The sequence below is a fragment of the Myotis nattereri genome (genome assembly GCF_964212035.1).
Source record: "Myotis nattereri genome assembly, chromosome: 10".
Taxonomy (NCBI): Eukaryota; Metazoa; Chordata; class Mammalia; order Chiroptera; family Vespertilionidae; genus Myotis; species Myotis nattereri.
The window spans coordinates 6,583,387-6,598,182 of NC_138085.1; the positions used below are offsets into that span (position 1 = coordinate 6,583,387).

A 14,796-nucleotide genomic window follows, 5' to 3' on the forward strand; every position below is an offset into this window, starting at 1 on the left:
CCAGGAAGTGTCCCAAGGTGTTTGAACAGGAGCAGGAGTTAGTTGTGTGAGAGCCAAGTTGCCAGGGATTTGTCACTAGGGTGGAGGACTAAGAAAAACTGGGTCCTAAACCAATAAACATTCTTATTTAATAATTTAACACGTTGAAATTGAAAAATAGTCTAAGGCATTGGCTCCTAGAGCAATATAGAATCCTGCTCACGTGCTAAGTAAAGCCTGGGCACAAGGATGCCACTAAATTAAGTGGGGTCAGAGCATAATGGCTCACGGAGTCCTGATTCTGGTTGTGCCGTGGGTATTGTTTCCAACTCTCCTGGGCAGGACAGGACTCTGATTGCCCAAGAACATTTAGCTAATGCAGTCATTTGTTACTCATTTCACTTATTTGCTGTTTTGTTTTTCCTTCCTCTCTTGGGTTATCGGGGGATCACAATTTAGCAACTGGGCGCATAAAGAGTCGCTTTTGCAGAAGCGGAAGTGAGGACAAGGCCAAGTCTTCATCATCCCGGCCGGCTTTCTGTAAACGCCTGAGGTTCTGGGCCTCCTCTGACATCAAACCTGCTGCTCCCTAGCCCCTCCCTTTCTCAGACACTGGGGATTTCTAATCCATCAGTGTCTTCACAATGTACCTGCCTTCATGTCTGAAATTCAAAAAACAAACAGAAACACAGTAGCTAAAGGCCAGATGACCCACAGTGGGCCCCTCCTCCTGACCCAAATTTCAAGCCAAGCTTAAAGTAGCCAACCTGGATTCTGACTTTAAAGGAGACCAGTTGTCCCAGCCGTTGGACCTGACTCCAGCGCAGCGCAGTGTTAGGGGAGGCTTGGGGCATCTACGCCCAGGTCCCTGGGCCAGGGTGTCTGTGCTAAGTGAGGCCCTGGGCCCAGTGCCGCCCCCTCTCTCACACCTGCAGGCTTGTAGACCATGCCCCTGTGCAGCGCAGAACTCATCAGCGGTCGCTATGTTTCCGAAACTGCGCACCTCCTGTCAAGTGAGATTTTTAAGACTCATTTTTGGGCAGCTAACTTTAAATCTGCTGCCCTTGTCTCCACCTTCTAAGTCAGAGCACAGAATCTTGGCTTTTGCAGAGCAGTCCCTTTTTAGATGTGTTCTGTGTTTTGAAGAATTTACTGCTCCACTCAGCATCTCAAATAATCGGATGGATGTTGCTCAGCCGGGGTTCAGCCCAGAGCGACGTTTTAGGACCGTGCTGAGGTCCTCTGACGTCTTGGATGCTACTGTGAGGGCAGCAGTGGACACACAGGACATCAGCTCACAGTCACCGTCAGCTGGGAGCGCTGGTCCACAGAAGCCTTTAGCTACTGCATTGTTTTCTGTCTTCAGCCATCCTCGTACCATCTCCATGATTTTGCTAAGTCTGTTTCACCTGAGTGATACTTACATACTTTCCCTTGAATCGACTTGCAGTTTCCACTTTATTTTAAAAGATTGTTATCCGTACTGTAAATGGAAAACCACTATCATATAAACACAAGGTCACCGTAAAAGTAAAGGGGTGACTCTCGCACTGCTCCTGTCAGTTGATGTGGCACTGACTTTGTCGCATGCATCACTCTGATTCCTGGGCTGCCACATGCTGGTCCCCTGCCTGCCTTCCCAGCATGCTGTTGGAAACGCACGCTCTCTGCCCTGGCTGCTGTCTGTGCCTCCGCCTCCCCGCTGCTCCTCACGCTGACTTCACGCAGTGGACGCCTGTCAGAGTCATCCCACCAGACTTGAATCTTGCTTCTCATCAAGGTTATCTTTCAGAATCCAAATCTCCCCTTGATTTCACATTGCAAGGCTTGGGTGCTTAAAACTTCCCCATGAGTCCAGACACTGGGTGGCTGAGGGGCAAGGGCAGCAGGTCCTGGGAGAGTGTGAAGGGCCCAGAATCCCCACAGTGGGCGTGGCTCCGGGACCATAGCCCTCCGGCTGCCTGGAGCAGGACACTGTGCAAAACAGCCTTGTCCTGATGCTCTGAGGAACTCCAACCGCATTCGTTTTTCATTTGTATTTGGAGAGCCATCCCCTTCCTACTACGAGGTAGTCCAAGGTCTTTTAGGTGTGTTTTTGCTCCCAATGTTGCTGTTTTCATTGGGGTTTTATTTAACTTGGACAAGAGTATATGTTCACAGTAGAAAACTCAGATATTGCAAAACATACAAGGTAAAACTCATTCTTGCAGTCAGTCACCATGAGAGATGAAGACTTCTTAAACAGATGATTATTAGGGTGGCAATGAACTTCTTTCTCAAATCATAAGGGAAGCCCGTTGGCAGGGTGCACATCCTGGACGTTGAGGGCCTGGCCCACAGGTCGGGAGTGGTCCTGAGCAGCCACAGGCCAGGTCTACTCACTAGTGATCAGGCATCGAGGGACACGGCAGGGGGGCCAGTAGTTAATGTGTTGGACTTTTACCAACATTTTGTTGAGCCTCCTGAGCTCACCCTTTATTTTCTCCGGGCTGTTGGGGGGCTCACACTGTGAGCCATGGTTAGAGCCAGGGACGGCCTCCCAGGGCCTCCAACTTAGGCTGCCACCAGGGCCCCCCCTTAGACCACAGCCGGTGAGGCACACAGCCTCGCTTTTGTCCCTGGGCTCCCTGGCCCTGCTGCCTCTGCTTCTCGGCCTCAGTGTGATCGCCCCACCTTGGCATGGGATTTACAGCCCCATTTCTCACTGTCCTTCTCTGCCCCAGGCCCTGGGGACCCAATACCAAAGGGAGTGGCCCCACCCAGAGGCAGCCTTGACCACACTCCAGGAGATCCCTCCGCTGACCCAGCCACCAAGCCCCAGGCATCAGAGCTGGGCTCTGGGGCCTGTTCATCCTCAGCCATCACTACAGCTCCTTCCAGCTCCACCTCCACCTCCCGGCACCCAGGCCGCACCCACGGTGAGTCACGGGTCCCTCCAGAACCAAGAGGGATGAGCATCTCAGCCGAGGTCCTTCCCAAAGACCCCAGCTCACAGGGGCAGGAGGCGCCTCTCAGACTGAGAGGTGGTCAGCAGGTGGGTGACGCTGTGGACAGGATGGCGTCCCACACACACAGGTTCAGAGCTCAGCTCCGCCTACAGCTGTGCAACTTTGGGAGGGTAACTCCGCCATCTGGATGGCTGGGCCTGAGCCCTGGGACCCACACCACTACTCAGGAATTGGTGGCCACAAGCGGCTCCTGAACGGAGGTGAACCAGCGTTTGGGCTAAAATCAGGCAACGTTGGAGGTTTATTCTCCAGGGAGGAGACCTGACAGGGTCCCTGCCCTGGAGGCAGGTCCATGGCGAGGAGGGCAGGTGTCCTAGACTGAAAAACAAGGGGATTCGGGGAGGATTGACAGGTTGGATGTCTCCCAGATGCCAGTAGCCCTGCGTGCTCGCACCTTAGATGGGACATCACAGTCCTCTTCGAGGCATCTGATTTGCGGGAGACACTCCCAGCCGGGCAGTCGGGTCACATCATCCAGGGGGAGCCCATGAGAGGTCAGGGTCCCCGGACACCTGAGGAGCGTCTGCAACACCAGAGACAAACCAATGTGAGAGCAACAGGGTCAGCAGGCATTGGGCACAGAGACAAAAGCTTTAAAATGCTCATCATGACAGCAGAGTAAGCCACTTTGCATGGTGCAACCAGGGCAGGATGCTATGAAAAGGGGCATCTGGGGATGAGCACTGGGAAGTTTAAAATGTCCAACAGATGGGAGAAATACAGCTTAAAACTTAAAAAGACATTCTGCTTATGACCTAGAGATGACAGCATCTGAGGACAGCAGAAGAGCTGGAAATGACCGCCCCGGAGGTGTTGGAAACTGACAAGAAGAGAAGGGGTTATGATTTTTCATCATCTTGCCTCCCACTGGATCCTGGAAGCTATGACAAGCATAACTGTGATTTGACAAGCCCAGCAAAGACAGACAGGGCCCCTGCTCTCAGCGCTGCCTGGCTCAGCTTCAGGACCGGGCCCCTGGTTTACAAATCAGGAACACCCCTGGGAGAAGGTGAGGTGAGTGAGCACAGGGCAGGAGGCAGTCCCCCTGTGCTCCTGGCCAGACACTGAAATGGCAGCCGGTGACTGTGGGGTGTCGGGCGCTGTGCCCTGTGCAGCTGGGACGGGCTCGCTCTGTGTTCCTTGTGGCCACTCAGCGGTCGGCCCCATCTCCCAGGCTCTGCAGAGCGGAAGCCCTGCCTGGGCTCCAGCAGGAGCCGGGAGCACCCCCTCCCCTGGGCCTGCCAGCAGGCTGTGTGGCTCTAGGCCCAGCCCTCCAGGCTAACCTCTGGCTGCCTCAGCCTGGATCCCCCCTGAGCCAGAGCCCAGGCCTGTTCAGATGCCTGCGGAGCCTGCCCCAGGGCCCCCCATACTGCACGCCCAGCACTGCCCACGGCGATTCCTGGCAGCCCAGTGCTCACGCTCAGGGGGACCTAGAACTGTCTGCAAAATGGAGACCCTGGTGTCCGTTTGGAGGGGACCCAGGGCTGCTGTCAGAGAGCAGCTGGCAGGCCTGAGGCACAGGGCATCCTAGTCCTTCTCAGGGAAGAGCAGTGACTGGTGGCCCATGGATTCCCGAAGTTGCTGGTGAGGAGCTGCTGGTGCAGGCTCATTCTCTAGGGAACCAGCCTCCTCCCTCAGGTGGTGGTTCTTTCCTTGACCTTCTTCCAGGCCCCCCCAACCTTCCCCTCCCTCCCCCCCCCCCCCCCCCGCCAGAGAGCCTAGACCCCTGGGAGGTGATGGCTCTCAGAGCCCTGCTTTTGGTGCAGCTGGCCCTGGAGGTGGGAGGACCTCCCGGGATACTAAGTAGCAGCTGCCTTTGCTGCATGGCCCTTAGGGCAGGACACTGCTGTCCTTTGGAGTCCCAGTCATTGCGCAGGCGGAAGAGTGATTTAAAGTTAAGTCAGAGAGAGTCCCGAGTGTGAGGCTGTCCCAGCAGGAGAAATGGGGAGAGATAGGACATGCAGGGCACGTACTCCCTAAGGGCAGGGTCCACCCACCCCTCCCTCCTCCAGGAGCTGGACACGACCACGACTCAGGGCTGGGCCAGAGTCAGAGGTGGCCGTCTGGCAAAAGGCCCAGGATCCCCGTGGATGTTCCAGGTCCGCTGTCTCACCAGCCTTATGTTCTCCACGGGCTAGAATTCAGGTGACAGCCCCTGTGAGCGGTCCCTGGAGCTCCAGTTCCCCACCACAGGCAGCACGGGGAGTGGGCGGTGCGTGGTGCCCTTCAGCCTGTGTTCTCAGACCTGTTTCCATCAGCAGTGCTTTTCCTTCAAGCTAAGGCCTGTGTGCAAGTCCCACACGCAAAGGAGGTGAACGTGGAGGTGTTATGCTGAAGCGAGAATGGGGACCCGCAGTTCCTCCACACCCCTGCCCTGCCTCCCCGAGGGGCCTAAGCATGCAGCTCCTGCTTCCATCCCTCCGTGATGGGGGGTCACTCTTCTGGAGGCTCGGACTGCCCTTGCCTGAAGGAAGGCCTAGTGGCCCAGGCAGAGAGCACTGATTGCAGGAAGGTCTCACCTTCCTCACCTGGAGTGGAGTTGCCCAGAGCAGCTCCCAGTGGTAAATTTCATCTTAGAAATTGGTGGAAACTCTTGCCATCTCATGTAGGCAGAAGGGAATCAGCGAATGAGACCAGCCTTCTCGACCATTAACAGTCGCTTTGGGTCTTTATAATTTCCGAAGAACAAAATCCTAGGAGGGTGGGAAGCTAAATTTTTAATTAAAACAAAAACTGAGAGCGTGTACATTGGCTTCGGCTTCTGAAGTATCAACAATAAGTGCAGGAGGAGCACTATCTCCCCCCTCCCATTGCCTAGAAAGCTCCGTGGTGCTGGCATGGGCTCCTGCAACTTATGGGCAGAGACGGGCTCTGTGGGGGGCAGTGTGACACCGCGGAGCCCTCCCCTCTTCACACCGGGTGGAGGGTAACAGGACAGGAGGAGTCGGCCACTGTTCTTGGAAGCGTCACCGAGGGGCCAGTTTTATGCCGAATCCGCTGAGGACAGGGATCGTCTTCCTCAGTATTGTGATTCCTCGAGCTTCTCTCAAGAGACAGAGGCGAAGGGGTGGGCAGAGCAGGGCTGGGATGGACGGAGGCTTTGGGAGCCGCTGATCTGTATCACAGTTGCCTTTCAATGCCATGTCCTTTTCCAAGAGGAAGGTGGGTTTTTTTGTTCAAGTTTTTCCTTCTGAAAGAGGGGGCTCGTTCTGCTTCTGTGCTCTTCACGGAAACCAAGTACTTGTTGACTCACCCCCAAACCCTGCTGCTAAGAGGCTTTTTCTGGTGCCTGCTATTTGGGGAGCGTGCCAGGGCTGGGGACCTGGGTGCCCTGTGCCCCAGTGAGGCCAGAGCAGACTGCTTGGTGGGGCAGGAAGCAGATCCGCTCCTGGTGTGTCCCTGGTTATCAGTGCAGTTCAGCTCAGCACCAGCTGTGTGCAGGGATGACAGACACACAGTTCCTTCCCCAGCTGTGACTGTGCAGCTGGACCTGCCTGATGATACCGGGGGAGGGGGGGGGGGCTGCGCCGTGGGACTGCGTGTGCTGGAGGCGTGGACCAGGAGGCGAGGTCTGCAGGCCTGGAAGGGACCGCCTGCCCTGACCGGGAGGTGCTTCCCTCCCTGCAGCAGGTGCTCCCCCTGTGATCCTAGGGAGGCAGGGAGAGCTGCCCTAGGCATGCTCAGTCGGGCACACACCGCAGACAGGAGGGCAGCTGCCCCACACTTGTCACGGGGGAGGACCGATTCTTTTCCCTTTGGGGCAGATGTCAATTTGAGACAAAAAAGAGAAGGAGCTTAAGGACAGCAAACAGCCACGGAAAGCCAGCACGTTCTTTCCTCCTGAGACCCCAGCACCCGCCCCTCCGACCACCGAGGGGAAGCGGGCCCTGGAGCGGGCACAGGCTACATTGTGCACACGTGGTGCCCACACTCTGCCCTGTCCTGGCTCCCGCCCTCACCAGGTGCCACTGTCCTGGTCTAGGCAGAGTGTTTCCACGTGTTCTAGAAAGCTCTATGTGTAGTAAGGGTGGGCTCCACACCCCTCCAACCCTTCGCTTTCCCAGAGCCGCCCTGTTTGGCCTGTACCGGAGTTCTGCGTGAAATTTCCTTTGTTAACAAAATTGTTTGAGCCCCAGCCCCAGACCTCACAGACACAGAAACACAGGCTGTCATCCCGTACAGCTCATGCCCACTGTGCACGGGGCCAGGCACTCAGGGGAGGTGGGACCCCTCCAGGGCGTCTCCAGAATCCGGGTCTGTGCTCCTGGGGGTGCTCCCCTGAGCTGTGGCAGAATCACTCTGTTATGTCCTTGTTGTCAGACTGGAGAGCTTAGTCTGGGCTAGACTGGGTCATCGGCCCTTTCGCTTAAGGATTGTCCTTTCCTCTCAGGGCCCCGGCCTGGCAGCTTGGAGAGCCCTAGTGATGCGTCCAGTGACAGCTCACCTCGTGGCCTGAAGGGTAAGTTGGCTTTCCTTCTGAGCACTTTCCACTGCCCTTGGACCTGGGCTCTGGGCTTTGTGTTATTTGTGTGATTTAAAGAAGGCAATTAGCAAGTTCTTCACAGCATGATGGGTTTGCCTCCATAGGGCACATCATGCAGTTTCAGGCTCAGACCTGGGAGTTTTCATGGATATGGGTTCAGATCCCTTCTCCTCACTGACCATCTCTTGGCACCTGGGCAAGCCACCCATCCTCCAAGTGTGGGTTCCTGCAGCTTCCGTTGGGGACAGGGCCGGGAGTTCCGGTCCATCGTGGTCAGAGGACACAGGTGAGTGTGATTCCTTTACAGCATTTAAGTTTGTTAATGGTGCAGAAGATGGTCTGTCTACGCTGTCCCAGGGGCTAAGGAGGGTGGTACCTCACAGCTGTTGCTAATTTCAGCTTTAGCAGGAGCTCTGCACTTCCCTCCCACATTATTTTGTTTTTAAACCCCACTGTGAACTTCTAGAGAATCCCAGCATCTCCTTGACATCCCAGTGCCAGCCTGGGAGAAGTGTTCTCTGGGTTCCCCAGCAGGGCTCCCTGTGTTCCGTGAGCCAGAGGCAGCACAGAGCCCCCTGGAGGTAGGTGAGTGAGAGTGAGAGACTGACGTGTGTCCCTCTGTGTCCCCTCGCCCTGACACCAGGTTCCTCTGACCCCGCCGTTCACTGCAGGCCCGAGAGCTTCCACAGTGAGGACCTGATGCCCAGCACTCTGCCCCGCCCCGCGATGCCAGCACCGCAGGCCACACTACCATCAGCCTCCAGGAGTACCCGCCACCCAGAATGGGCCTCTCCACCAGGAAGCATCCAGTAGAGGGGTGTGGCCCAGCCCCAGGCCTTGGGGCAGCCCTGGGTCCCCCAGAGCAGAGGATGGTCACCCTGGAGGAGTTCCTAGAGGAGCCTGACCGGGCTCCCCCTACGCTGTGTGAGGCCTGGGAGCGCTCTTTCCTCTCTCCCCTCAGATGGGCCTGGACCAGAGGGGAGACCTGGACAGCAAAGTCACAGAGAGGGATAGGGTGGGGCTGGCGCCACCTGGCTGCAGAGCTGGCTTGGATGGGGAACACAACCACTAGCCAGAAAGTGACTGTGCTGGCAGCCCGCCCAGACCTGGGAGGCTGTTCTCTCCATCTGTGCAGGGAGCGGGCAGAACGGCCAACATGGAGGGCTGAGCCATGCAGTCTCTGTGCAGTTACTCTACGCTGCCGCTGGGCAGGAGGCGGTCCTAGGCCATCTATCAATAAACGGGAAGGCTGTGCTCCAATGACACTTTGGTTATGGATACTGTCCTTTGAATTCTATAGAGTTTTCACAAAAGTCTGTTCTTTAAAAATATTTTGTTTTAATCATTAAAAAATGTAAAGACTGTTTAGCTCACAGGCCATACAAAAACAAGTGGCAAGTCGTAGCCGGCTTGGATCAGTGGTTAGAGCATCAGCCTGTGGACTGTAGGGTCTCAAGTTCAATTTGAGTCAAGGGCATGTGCCTCAGTTGCAAGCTTGATCCACCAGTCTTGGTCAGGGCATGTGTAGGAGGCAACCAGTCATGGTGTCTCTCTCACATTGATGTTTCTCTCTCTCTGCCCCTCCCTTAACCCCTTCCACTTTCTATAAAAATCAATGAAAGAAATATCCTTGGGTCAGGATTAACACAAACAAAAGAAGGGTGGCGAGCTGGAGTCGGCCTGCAGCACCAGTTTGCTGAGCGCTGCTCTGCAGCTCTGACCCCTGGACGTCAGCGGCTTTAGGAAACCCTCGAGTCTCCGTGTAGCTTTCCTGAACCTGCACGTGCACCTGTTACTGAGCTGTTGCCTCCGTGCACAGATGAAGGTCCCCGCCTGACAGTTGAGACCCTTGGAGGATTTTAGTAATTGTCTCCTTCCCCTTAAGCATACGCAGTGGAACTTTCTCCGGCCACATAGCGAATTCTCTGGCCTGCATTAGTGGAGCCTGGTGACACGGAATACAGACTATTTGTTCAGTAGATATGTACTGAGCGTGTACTCTGTGTTAGGCAGCACGCATGATGCCTGCTCCCCCCAAAAAAACAAAGTAAACCAGGTGCCTAGTCAGGTGGGCAGTCCTGAAGGCAATATGTACATGGTCTCTGCCTCTCATCATTTCTGTTTCTGTCTACAGAGCACTGTGCGCCCGGGCTGGAGAGAAACCAAAGCCCTGCCCTCAAGTTCATGTTCTGATGCGTGCTTCTCAGACTGCGGCCTGCCTAACGCTCACCTGGGCTGCCTGGACACAGGACGGACCCTGGGTTTCTGGCTCAGGGGCCGGGGTTGGGGCTCCCTGAGAGTCTGCATCACCACCAAGTGCCCAGAGGTCACCTGGTCCTTTTCAGCCTCAGTGAGATCAAAGCAGCCTCGCTGTAGGAGCTGGTTGTGGAAGCTGATACTCCCTCCTGAGAGCCACCTCCCTCCCTCTTCCCAGCGTGCTCAACCCACTAACCTGACACCCTTGAGCAGGCCAGAAGAAGTTGAATTCACAACCGTGCCCCTGCCTCCACTCCCTGAGTGTTGATGCTGGGAGAGGGTGTCACAGTTGGGTCCTCTGGGTGGCTAGGGAGGGTGCACTCATGAAGATGGGTGTCAAAGATGTACAACTGTTCAGAGAGGGGCCGGGTGGTGTGAAAGACGGCTGCAGAGCCGGGCAGCTCTGGGTTCAACCCCCACCTGCCACTCTCTAGATGTGAGACCTGCTGGACTGTGGCCTCACTGTTGAAGGTTACCTTTAATACAACCTTGCAAGATTGCTTTGATAATTGAATGAGTGTGGGCGGGGGGGGTTGTTTTTGTTTTGTTCTTTTGCAATTGCACCTGTAGTTTCTAGCATGGTGCCTGGCACATGGGAAGCAGGTGATACATGGTACCTATTGTATTAGTGACCGCAGGTCTTCCTGGACAAACTCCCAGGGTATATGACTCCTAACTGGCATGTGAAACAGCAGGCTGTGTCTCTGGCCAGTTGAGCATCCAGATGTCTTCATGGGCCAGGGAGTTGGTAGGTGGAGGTGTCTCCTAGGATGCTGAGCTATCCCGCAGACTGATTCTGCCTGACACAGTCTGGTGGCCTGGGTCTTAACCCTGACTCACCTTTCACATGCCCTCCTTCTCTCTCCTCTTCTCCTGGTGGCCTCCACCTAGGAGATGCCTGTTACAGAAGACCGGAGAAGAACCAAGCAATGCTGAGAGAGATGGAGTTATATTTTGTATTATGTGCGGGCCCAGAGAAAAATGTCTCTAGAATTCTGGGCCCGCATGTAATAATAAATGTAACTCCATCTCTCTAAGCATTGCTTGGTTCTTCTCCAGTCTTCTGTAACATTATTGGTTCCCTGACCAAGAAAACCAACCCATGCTTGGACTTTTGGCCTCTGCTGATTGGACTAGGTTGGGGACCCAGGGGTGTCGGACAGGCCTCTGAGAGGCATGCACACTGCTGATCTTAGCAGAATTAAACCTGGGGACTCTGAGCACTCCTGCACCTCAGCCCAGGACCTGGCCAGCATCTGGAGAGAGTGGACAGACACCTCTGGACCTGTCGACAGAATCGGTAAGGTAGGGGCCCCTATCAGTCAGGCCCACTCCAAGTGAGTGGAAGGGGGAGCTTGATCACCTCCCCGGAAGCCATTAATTGCCTACAGCTTCCTTAGGCAATTAATCAGGAATCAGATGGACTATTTAAACTCTGAGTAAATATCTGGTAAAGTAAAAAACTCGGATTGTCTGGTGTATAAATATAAGTGTGAAAGCCTGTGTAAAAGCGAAAGCTACTTTGATTTATTCTACATTTCTGTTGATTCGTCTGGCTAAACGTTTGATTTATTAAAGGCTGAACCCATGATAATCTGCAAAAGTCTTAAGCAGTGCTGCTGAGTTATTTTTCTCAGAGACATTTGCTCTCTATCACGGAGGGAATCAGCCCACTTAGCTAATAAAAATTTCTGTCTAGTGGTTGCTCTTCCCTGGGTTGTGAATTTGCTGTATTAAATAGAAATTTTTGAAGTTCTGGGGTAAATTGAAAGGCTAAAACAAAGGCCAGCTAGGTTCCAAGATTGCTTGGTTCTGAGATTGCTTGTAAGAAAAGCAAGAGAGAAGTGTTTTCAAGTTAACTATTTGCAACAAAGTAGTAAACTTCAAAAAACAAAAACTTGTTATTTATGGTTTTTCTTATCTCTTTTGGTGGACAGAGACTTCCAGGGGCAGGGCTTACAGCTTTGCAGGGCAGAGAGATTTATGGGCCCTGCCCCTGCCGGTGACATCATAGTCCAACATGAGCCACCTGAGGCGGAACTAAGTCTGAAGTTATTATTAACTGTCTATGGACCCCATTAACCTTGGTTGTGTGTTGTGCAGTCTGTTGTCTTCGTGGTTGTGTGTTTTGTTTGACTTGTTGTTTTCAGTTACTTATTAGGCTCCTCATAGAGGACATAACCTGGTCTTTCCCTTCCTCCTTCATCCTGATTCGGACAACATCTGTAACTGGATTAAAGATCTTTTCTTTCAGGAAGCCCTCCAGGCTTTCAGTTGCAAGAAATCTCCCTACACACCCTTATCCTCATCTGCTATCTTTCCAGGCTGACTAAAAGTCATTTTTCTCCACAGGTCGGACCCCAGCCTCCAGGAGGGAGGACTACTACAGTGGTAGTCTGTGGTTTTCTCCAAAACTCCCACTGTTTCTATTTCCCCCCTCTGTAGGAATTGTCTTCCTCTGACTCACAATAGGAGAGGGAGACAAGCACTGGGCCCTGGGCTGGGGGACAAGGGGGCTGTCGGCTGTTAATTATGAAGCAGGGAGAGGTAGGTTTTTGTTGATTTTTACTGGCTGAAGACCACTCTGCTGGTGTAGGGGTCTGGTCCATAGCCTACTAGGTGTCTTATCAGAACTTCACTAGATTCAAGGTCGCAAGTTTTCTGCAAGTACAATTAATCTTTCTCTGCTCCGGTTTATTATTTTTAACCCTTCCAATACTAAATTAGACCGATACAATATACTTTAAGTTCATAAATATTAATCTAAAAATGCTGACTAGGATGATGACACATTTGTAATTCCTTAACTAATAAAGAATTTAAAGATTTTAAAAATAAATAAAATAAATAAATAAAAATGCTGACAATTCACTTTTGGTAATCATTAAAGGATTGAAATTTCTAAGAATAAAGAATTCTAATACATGAAAAAAAAAAAAAAAACACTAAATTCCCAGGAGCCAAGTGGAGGAGAAATGGAGCTGAAGTCCACAGCTGCCCTGGTGATTTAGAACTGGTTGCTAGGCAGACTCAGCCCCGGAAAGCCAGGTGAAAGAAGCGGGGGTAGGGGCTGGATTCATGAGCTGCCTGCAGCAGCCCTGGAAGAAGCAGCAGCAGCTAGAAAAGCGGAGGACAGCAGACATTTACCTGACACTAGAGCTGCCCCACTGCCGCCCAGTGAGTAATGAGTGTTTTACAACAAGCAATACAAGACTTAGACCTTTGGCTTGCTGGCTACAGCAGTTAAACCAGAAGCCAGTGACTGTTCCTAGCCTTCCTGCAGCCCCAGGAATAGAGCAGTGAGCTCAGGATCTGTGAAAGCAGCAGATAGAGCTAGTGAAAGCTCCCTGTTTGCAAATGTACTGAAAGGGTTCAGTACCTGTTGCTGCTGGAAGAAGAGGGACTGATATCCCCTTATAGTGCACTCCCTTGGGAGAGGCCTGTTCGCTGCTATGCCACAAAGGGGACTGGGAGGAAGACAAAGGGCCTAATACCCAAGTCACTGCCACAGGAGTGTTTTGCAATATGCAAAGCTGTTTCTAACTGCAACTCTGGCTGTTTTGGACTGGCAGCTTAAAGTCAAAGGGCAAAGGAAAGACACTCTCCCTGGACTGTGGAGCCTTCAGGACTTTGAGATTCTCCAAGAGAGGAGGAGTCTGACTGAGGGACTGGCTGAGACCCCATTGAGTTAGGAGAACCGGAGTTTGCATATTGAACTTATAAAGTGCAGTTTGCTAGACAGAGGTCCAAGCCCAGTTGTATAGTGGTTAAGCTGCCTGTGTATAGCAAAACAACTCAGAATACATTTTAGGGAAATTGGACAGACTGTGTTTGTGGCTAGAAAAAAAAAAGGAACGGGCCACCATACACATCCCTGACAGTAGCCTCCAGAAAACTGTATAATAGACTTCGATAATGCCTGCGTCTTCATGGACATGACTCCAGAGAGACAAGGACAGTTTTGCTTTGTGTGAGAAGGTCAAAAATAGGTCACCTCCCTAAGATGTTTGTATAGCTCTACCATGTGTCATGTTTAGTAGCAAAAGATTTAGCTGTCAGAAGTGGCCGCAGTGCCAATGTTATACTTCATGATGGGTATGTAAGACAAGGGGCATAGCCAAAGTGGTACTCACCCAAAGTCTCAGCCCCTAGAAAAGGCCAGTAACCTATTTGTCCAAAAGACTTGACTCCTTTACATTTGGGTGACCTACTTGCCTCTGGGCAGTAGCAGCCACAGCTATGCTTATCAAAAAAGCAAATAAGTTAACCATAGGGCAGGAACTAATGGCCCACATGCAGTCAAGGCTTTACTCCAGAACACACTGGAGCGCTAGATGTCAAACACTCGAGTCACCCAGTTTCAGGTTCTCCAGTGGGCAAAAGAAAAATCAGTAACAGTTTATAATGATAGCAGGTACTCATTTGCAGTGGCTCATGTACATAATGCTATTTACAAGGTAAGGAGACTCCACAGAAGCAAGAGGGAACCAGGCCACAGACAAAGCGGCCTGGGAGGCTGCCCTAAAACCACTGGGGCCTCTACAGATTCTAGTGACTCTTTCAGACGCTGACCTGCCCAATCTAGAAAAGCTGAAATCCATAACCAATCTTTTCTCTAGTTCTTGCAGGCTTTACAGTCCACCCAGAAAGCAGTCCAGAAGCACGTTCAACACGCTCTGCCTGTACCAAATTCTGATCTGGTCCATCCCTTCCAACCTGGTGACTCTGTTTAGATAATGAAATCTGCCACCCAAGGACTGACTCCTACATGAAAAGGACCACCCCCACGGCAATCAAGGTCGACGGGATCCTGAAGTGTCTTCATCACACCCGGCTTAAGACAGCCATGGAAAATAGAGTCCAGGACTCTTCGGACCCTCTAGAGATTATTCCTGGCCCTCATTCCAGCCCTTATAAGCAAGCCCACTAACTTTATTTGGCAGAGAATTGATTCTATTGAGCTTATAGTCCTCAGGTGTCAATATAACTCCCTCCCCAACAATGACCCCAGAGAGTCAATGATTTGAGTCCTGTATAGAAAACCAGTGGGGAATGAAGTATCCATCTTCC

General features: G+C 52.6%; 1 long non-coding RNA gene across 1 annotated transcript; it reads left to right on the plus strand.

The window, feature by feature from the left end:
- The first annotated feature begins 438 nt into the window (after nucleotides 1-438).
- LOC308526209 lies at nucleotides 439-9,562 on the plus strand. The gene is made up of 6 exons (XR_013996519.1): nucleotides 439-1,759; nucleotides 2,703-2,897; nucleotides 3,747-4,001; nucleotides 7,378-7,446; nucleotides 7,575-7,756; nucleotides 8,114-9,562. It is a non-coding gene; the product is annotated as an uncharacterized lncRNA (long non-coding RNA).
- The last annotated feature ends 5,234 nt before the right edge of the window (nucleotides 9,563-14,796 follow it).